The 5792-nt window shown below is 44.9% G+C and overlaps 1 long non-coding RNA gene across 1 annotated transcript; it reads right to left on the reverse strand.

Moving 5' to 3' along the window:
* Positions 1-3413: 3413 nt before the first annotated feature.
* On the reverse strand, positions 3414-4988 carry LOC102372705. Its single transcript, XR_325599.3, has 2 exons — positions 4891-4988; positions 3414-4091 (listed from the first exon to the last, which is right to left on the reverse strand). It is a non-coding gene; the product is annotated as an uncharacterized LOC102372705 (long non-coding RNA).
* Between the last annotated feature and the right edge of the window lie 804 nt (positions 4989-5792).

The following is a 5792-nucleotide window of genomic DNA, read 5'->3' on the forward strand; positions in this document are numbered from 1 at the left end:
ACATTCCTTGCCCAACTACATTCATGGTCTTATTGAGATGACTTAAGTGACACTGGGAGCAGAGGGTCAAACCTGCAGACACTCAGATTTGCCTTGTCGGGGGGAAATTTTCAGCACTTCAAACTTAGCACTGAGCTTGATTCAGAACAGAAGGAAATATGTTCACCACTTGCCACAAAGGTACCACTAACCAGCTGTTTTCTAAACATTTTGACATTGAAATCTTAAAGAACACTTCCATAAATTATTTTTGCATAGAATAGTCCCACAAAGACCCAAAGAACTGCGAGGAAGGGGAAGGAGTGCCCCAGAGCTCCCGGCACACACTCAGAAAGTGTTCAGAGTCATTCAGATGCTGGGTTGTACCTTGGAGAAGGGTTTTCACGTTCCCCGTCCCCTGTTTTGGCAAGCCTACCGCATTCAAATTTCACTCAAGACAACTGAACTCTATCTCCAAATGGTGGCATAGATTAAGTGTTCGTGTTCCTGGAGGAACTAATGGCATGTTTTAAGGTGAATATGACTTTCCCATTGACGATTTAATTTTTAGAAACTGTCAACTGCAGAGGAGAGGTGGACGGTTTTCATTTGAGCAACACGTAACATCCTGTAACAAAGCTCTCTATTTTTTACTGTCTACTGAACTTGACATCCCCACTAGCAGCTTAGGAACTTCTGGACTTGCTCTTTCCTCAGCAGTATTCTCCTCTTTCTGCACAAAGAAGGAAAAGTGTAACGAGATGGCAGCAAGATGTACATGATCATGGGTTACTTCAGAAGATGATTCAGAAGAATCTTGACCCAGAAAAACAAGAGCTATGAAAGACAAACATAGACATGGCTCTGAAATAATTATACTATTATTCATGACACATGTAGAAGTCCAAAATGCCAAATCGAATTTATTCGGGGATAGCACTATTCTTATTTCACAACACAATCTCACAGGGCTTAGTCAGTGGCTGGTGGCACACACAGCAGTCAGGATTATCAACTTATATTAAGTCATTCACTGGCAATAATGTGTCCTTCCCTTCAATGTGCCACCACTTAGTTTCATAGAAAATAAAGATAATAACAGCCACGGTACATATTCTAATGTTCTCACAATTTAGGAAATCAAAACACTTCATTAACACTCATTAAAGCTGTTGCAGGGGAAAATTGTTACCTTACCACAAAATTCATATTTGCCTACTGGAAGACACCCCTGTATGTAGCAATAGAGTCTCTAAAAATGCAGAAATGGAAACTGTAAGAGCACGTACCAACTGCTGCAACTTCCTTAGCCTGATGATGGGTTTTTGAACCTGAAAGCTTGCCTAATAATTATTTTCCAACTCTTTGGGTTGGTTTAATAAAAGATATCAGATTCACCCAAGGAACCTTGTCTGCCTATGTCCTTAGACCAACACGGCTACAGCCTGCACCCCAGACCACACTCATTCATTTATAAGCTTTAATTAGGTCCTGTGTTGTTATAGCATTAAATTTTGGAGGTTTTTAATTTGAATTTAATTGGTATTTAAAAACCAGTGCAGGTTTCTTCCTCTTTTTGTGAAAAAAAATTCTTTTAAATTTCATACAGCAGATTGCTGGTGGTATCACTTAACACAGCAATCAAATACTAGGACAAGAGAAAAAGGTGAAAGACTTTTCTCCTTTCTGAAATAAAAAGAAAACTTTGTTGGGGTGTTGTTCTGTGAGAGGGTTGGAAGCTCTTTGTAACACATGGCTCCTACCATGCACCAGGTCTCGGCAGGATTCAGATTAGCTCCATCATCTCAACACACTTCACCTCATTCTTTCACTACTTACGGATTCAGGGCTGTACCTCAAAGCTGTTATACGACTCCATGCTTTCCTTTCTCCCACAACCATCCCCAGCCATCGCCAGCAGGCAGATCACCAATAGGCTTCTGCCATGAATCCTGATTCTGCCACACCGGTGAAACCACTGGAGGCCAATAAAGAAAAGAAATTGCACTTGACATGAGGGGATTTCAGCTGCGGGGGGCGTAGGCAATGGTAAAGTCACTGAAGTCCATCCAGATTTTTCTTTTTTCTTTTTTTTTAAGTGGGATTCTGTACGCCTTGAGGCATTTGACGTTCTTCTACCAGTCAATGGGCGTTAGCTAGCTTTGCTAGACATTGAATCAGAACATTTTGGGTTTGTATCCGAGCATAATAAATAAAGGCTCCTTCCCCGCTTTGATTTTCAGAACCCCCTGCATGTAAGACAATGGAGAAACTGGTGTTTCTCATCCGATTGTTGTCGCTGGAGAGTTTGAGAATCCAAATGAAAACAATAAATGGAACCTGTAAGACTAGAATTGATGTTATATGTGCTCCCCATAAGGAAACTGTTTCCATTATTCTACCATTATTAGAAACAGCGGCGTCACTGAAAGCACCTGAGGAAACAATCATGCATCAGAATATTGGAGATACATAGATCAGGCACCTCGCAGAGCTCCTGCATCCTCAGGACTGTCACATACGGCGCGGACAGACCTGGGTGCTGAGCGCTGCTGAAAGCCATGCCGGTAAACTCAGCCGTGAATTTGTATCTGGCTTTTCATTTCCAGCTCCGTCACTCCAGGGCTTTCAAGCACTCGGCAGTCTCTATTCTTCCCTGTAACCCTACAGGAGGAAACCTTCATCATCTCAGTTCAGGGTAATGCCATGGGGCACGACTGCCTCCAGTTTCATGTAGACACAAGGATGCAGACAGGGCCTGGGCTCCCCCGTTTTCAGAGAGCTGCGTTTACATTCCATAAATTGCAGGTGAGATCTGCTTAGGATGGATTTGTCTTAATTTGGACATGCTTTTGCCCAACCCAGGCTGGAGGTAGGAATGACTGGGAGGGAGGCATGACAGCGCTCTCTGTTTTTAATAGTACTCAAGGAAAGGGCTGGAGAGATTGGAAGGCTGATATTCTGTTTCTGCAACGTAGGAAGTGCAGTATTATCATTCATGGAGCGACAGCTGAAAAGGACCACGGGCTCTATATGAGAGAGGAGTGCAAACATCCCATCTGGACTAGGAGGAAAGACCAGGGTGCACAGACATACTCCAGGGCCGATTTGCATCTCTATGTATCACTTCAGTAGGAATTGAGTCATGCTGGGTATGGGGATCTGCACAGGAGGGAATTTTACCAGCATGCCGGCAAATAAGGAAGAGAGGGGAAAAAACCCAGGAGACCAATATTATGCTGCAGAGGAAGTTTAATGTACAGAAGAAATTGAGAGACCAGGGTGCACAGACATACTCCAGGGCCGATTTGCATCTCTATGTATCACTTCAGTAGGAATTGAGTCATGCTGGGTATGGGGATCTGCACAGGAGGGAATTTTACCAGCATGCCGGCAAATAAGGAAGAGAGGGGAAAAAACCCAGGAGACCAATATTATGCTGCAGAGGAAGTTTAATGTACAGAAGAAATTGAGAACACAGACACAGAAGGGATTCAGAGGAGACAGGAAATGTTTTGAAGTTTTTCCAAAGGGCCGCAGCCGGGATTATACACCTGTTGTCACCAAACATCTTCTACACGTCTGTGGCTGTGTCAAGTGCTCTGCAGTGGATTACAAGTGGACTCTAGGGAAGCAGAGGCTTCCTTTTAAATGACAGCACAGCATGAAGAGGCCTTAATGCTTAACAGTGCAGGGAATACAAAGTTGCTGGAGTAACAAAGCAAAGGGTAGGAGACAGGAGAATGGGGGAGGGAGTCTTGTAGCAATGGCGAGCTCTCACACTGGAGGTACTGAGTGCTTAGCACTGCTCCAAGTCATGTCTGTCGGGTCAGCCGTCAATCTGTATCTTGCGTTTCATGTCCGTGTTGCTCCAAGTGCCATCAATATTCGAACTGGATTTAGCATGGCCAGCACCTTCCATATCTGCCCCTACTGCGCCACCCTGGGCACCAGCACATACCCTGCCAAATTAGCTGTCCAGTGCATGGATCATAGCAACAACACCAACATCGCCTTCTACAGGGGGGTCTCCAACAACAAGATGAGTCCTGGTAGTGCAGGTCTTCCAACATGTCCAGGCTGTCAGACATCTTGCTGTGCTGGAGGCGAACCTGGAACAGCAGGAAACAGAGGGAACATGACACATCTGCAGAGGAAACGTGACACATCTGCAGTTCTTATAATTGAAGGGTCCAAAATTCAGTGAGATTGGGGGATGGAACAGGGAAATGCTGACCTCAGCCCTCCTTTCTGCCAGTGTTGCTCCTCTCCCTTGCTCCACTTGCCCATAGCCTCTCCTCTAAACAACGGTTTGGAAGACTTCTCACTTCCTTTGGCTGCAATATGCTGATTGGAAAGTAGGCTCCCTGCTCCTGTCAGGCAGCTGAGTGGGGATGGGGGAGGGAGCCTTTAGTCCAGGCCTAGACAGCCCCTAGGAAACGTTGCAGGCACAATCCTGGTACGTGGCAGATCTGTCTTCACTTCAGGACCCAGAAACCAAGTTTTCCACTTTCTGTCTCCTATCACTAGGATCTGCTGGCCAAGAATGGATTGTACCTCTGGTGCTTGTTGCACTGCAGCAGGGATTCAGCCGCAGGCAGTTTTGGATTGTGGAATCCAGTTGTGGATTCTCCATGGCCGGGCAAAGTCAGAGCTGCTGGGAATAATCCTAGTTGGGGAAAGAGGTGGGATTTAGGATGCTGCTCCCTACCTTCTGGGCTTTGCAGTGGCTGAACTTGTGGCCTGGCTTGGGTTGGAGGAGCTTGAGTCTCTGCTTTTAAGCTAAGGGGGCCATGGACACCTAAAGACCCTGAGCAATGCTCAAAACCAACGAGCAGAAGTAGAATATCAGTTTTTATATTACAGCTGAAAGAGAGATACTTGGAAGAGATGAAGCTGAATTGGACTTACCTGGCTCACCAAAGAGAGAAGGCAAGAAGTGATTAAAACCTCCTCATTTGTGCGACCTTTTATACAGTTCTCAGTCTGCCGGGAGCATTTCCGGCATCTTCTGTCCTTCAGGTCCTTGTTAGTGACAAAACATGCGTGTGTTGTGTGTGCCAACCCACCAAATACTGTAATTGTTTTGTTCCGTGTTTGTAATTATTGTGTTTTTTAATATAGCTTAGGGCTGGCAAACTACACCCGCACAGGTGTCTTTTAAATTAAAAGTTTATGGGTCAACCTTCTTCCTGGTCTTGCTCTATGGACTTTATTGGAGTTGGAGGATTTGGGGGATGTCTGCAGGATACGCTCAGCAGCCGTTGGTGGGAACATTTGCTCTCATGTGCATGAATCCAGTTTGATTCATGCTTTTATGTGGTGGGGAGAGGGGCGTTTCTGCAACTCGAACAGGAGGAGGAGACATTGTTTAGTATGATCAGGTGTGCACCCGAAATTTTCTGATTCGGTGCCCACCAAAACCCATGGATGTCATCCCATTGACCTATGGAAGGACTAACATGCTTCATACGTCTTGTGAACCCCACCTACCATTTTCAAAAATTCTGGAGTTCCTTTAACTTTGACTTTGTATTATTTAATTTTTAGTTAAGCGTTTTTTTGATGGGGGTTTAGGTTTGTTTTTGTCTCTGGGCTGAATTCCTCCCTTATGTCAATTAGAGATTTATTTCTTCATTAATCTCCAGTGGTTTCACCAATGCAGCAACAGCAGGGTTCACAGCAGAAGCCTATTGCTGCGCTGCTTGCTCGTGATGGCAGGGCATGGTTGAAGGAGAACAGAAAGCATGGGGTCTTAGAAAGGTCTGAATCACAGCTTTGAAGCTGTATGAGATGAACATCTTTGACTTTTT

Source organism: Alligator sinensis, unplaced genomic scaffold (genome assembly GCF_000455745.1).
Source record: "Alligator sinensis unplaced genomic scaffold, ASM45574v1 scaffold1729_1, whole genome shotgun sequence".
NCBI lineage: Eukaryota > Metazoa > Chordata > Crocodylia > Alligatoridae > Alligator > Alligator sinensis.